This window comes from Mustela nivalis, assembly GCF_964662115.1.
Source record: "Mustela nivalis genome assembly, chromosome: 14".
In the NCBI taxonomy this organism is placed as follows: Eukaryota; Metazoa; Chordata; class Mammalia; order Carnivora; family Mustelidae; genus Mustela; species Mustela nivalis.
In genome coordinates, this window is record NC_139033.1 from 76738919 (window position 1) to 76741540 (window position 2622).

Sequence of the window (2622 nt, forward strand, 5' to 3'; positions counted from 1 at the left end):
ACCACAGTTGACCATGGGTAACTGGAATCTCAGAAAGCAAAACTGTGGTTAAGGGAGGAGCTATGGTAGAGAGATTTCCCATATTCCTCCTGGCCCCACACATGCATAGCTTCCTCTATTATAAAAATCCCTCACCAGAGGGTATGGTTTTTAAAATTGATAACCTGTGTTGGGACATTAGAATCAGAGTCCATAGTTTACATTAGGAGTTCACTCTTAGTGTTGTGTATTCTATGGGTGTGCACAAATGTATGATGATCTGTATCCTTCATTACAGTATCATGCAAAGTATTTTCACTACCCTGGATATCCCTGTGCTCCACTTTGTCATCTCTTTCCTTGACCCCTAACCCCTGGCAATCACTGTTCTTAGTCTCCAGAATGTCATATAGTTGGAATCATACAGGGTGTAGCCTTTTCAGACTGGCTTCTTTCACCTAGTAATATGCATATAATAATCCTCCATGTCTTTTATGGCTTGATAGCTCATTTCTAATTAGGACCGAATTATATTTCATTGCCTGAAATATACCACAGTATATCTATTCACAGTAAATCTATTCACATACTGAAGGACATCTTGGTTGCTTCCAACTTTTGACAATTATGAATAACTGCTATAAATGTCTATGTGCAAGTTTTTGTATAGATATTACTTTTTCAACTCCTTTGAGTTAATACTAAGGAGGATGATGTTGAATTATATGGTGAGATTATTTTTAGCTTTATAAGAAACTGCCAATCTGTCTTCCAAAGTGGTCATACCATTTTGAGTTCCCCAAGAGCAATGAAAGAGAGTTCCTGTTGCTTCATCTTCACTGCATTTGGTGTGGTCAGTGTTCTGGATTTTGGTAATTCGAATAGGTAGAATTACCAGTAGGTAATTCTATCATACAACTCAGGGATTTGTTGTTCTACCACTATCTGTTGAAAGACTAGTTTTGCTTCATTGTATTACCTGTGAGCCTTTGTCAAAGATCAGTTGACTATATTCATGGGGGTTTATTTCCAGCCTCTTTATTTTGTTCCATTGATCTATTTGTTTAGTGTTTCATCAATACCATACTGTTTTGATTACTATAGCTTTATAGTGAGTCTTAAGGTCAAGTAGTGTCAGTCCTCCATATTTGTTCTTCTCCTTTAATATCAGGTTAGCTGTTCTGGGTCTTTTGCCTCTCCATATAAACTTTAGAATGCTTGTCAACATCCACAAACATTCATTGTGTTGAATCTGTAGATCAATTTGGGAGAACTGATATGATTTAGTGTTCCTATCTATGAACATGTATCTTCTTTGATTTCATTCATCAGAGATTCATAGTTTTCTTCATGTAGATCTTACACTTATTTTGTTAGATTTATACCTAAGTATTTCAATTTTTGAGGTGATAATGTAAATAGTATTGTGTTTTTAATTTCAAATTCTACTTGTTCATTGCTAGTTACAAGAAAGTGATTGACTTTTGTGTATGAAGCTTGTATCCTGCAACATAGGTATAATTGCTTATTAGTTTCAGGTTTGCTTTTTTTTAAAATTAATTCTTCCAGATTTTCTACATAGACAATAATGTCATCTGATAGCAAAGGAAGTTCTGCACCTTCCTTTAAAATATGTATACATTTTAATTTCCTTTTCTTGTTTTATTGCATTAGCAAGAAACTAGCAACATCCAGTTTGATGTTGAAAAGTAGTGGTGAGAGGGAATATCTTTGCCTTATATCTAATCTTAGTGTCTGTTCATTTTTTTTTCCTAATGGGATCTTAGTTTCTTTCTTTTTTAACATATTAATGCTTTCTATATTATGATCACTAACTGAGTCATACTTATGCCAAATATTCTTTTAGATTGCAGTTTAAAAATTATGTTTATAATATTTCCTGCATAAAGAAGGAGTTAACTTTTATGTGTTCAACTCTATCAATCTGTCTCCTTGTGATTTCTGAAAGTAAATCTGCATTTTCCTTTCTCCATTTAGGAGAAATAGAGCCAGAACCCTCCCACCTCAGCCTCCACAGCACCCCACCAGATGACTTTTGCACACTATTTCCTAACAACCACTGATGGCAGAATCAAGAGAGGTGCCATAGCTTGAAACTCAGGAAACCACATGTGGGCTAAGGGCGTAAGTATTTGGAGGAAACTCAACTTCCCAGAATATTTACCCAAGAAAGGATTTTTTGCCTTAAAAATCCCTTCCACCAGAGCTATGATGGGTTCTGACAGAAAGTTTTAGTTCAGTAGAAGAATACAACATTTGAGATGTATGTGTGGGAAGATAGGAAGTGGGCATCAGAAATGAGAGACAGAGTAAAGTATAAACCACCGAAAGGGGGAAAAGGGCCTTACCAGGGGCCTGGAAAACTAAGCAATCTTTTCCTAGTTCCTGTTTTTAAAAACCTAGTATGTCATTCAGTGAAATAACTGTCATTTAGCTGAAGTTATAATTTGCATATTTAAGTCTTCCATGTGAACCGGGTGTAAAATGATGAAAGCTTGTAGGTAATTTAGATGTTGATGGGTCTGTGTAAAGTTTTGGTGCTGCTTTCTAAACTAGAGTCCTTTCTATATTCAGAGCTGTAAAACTGAGGAAGGAAGTGGGGCTGGTTGGAAGTTCACACTT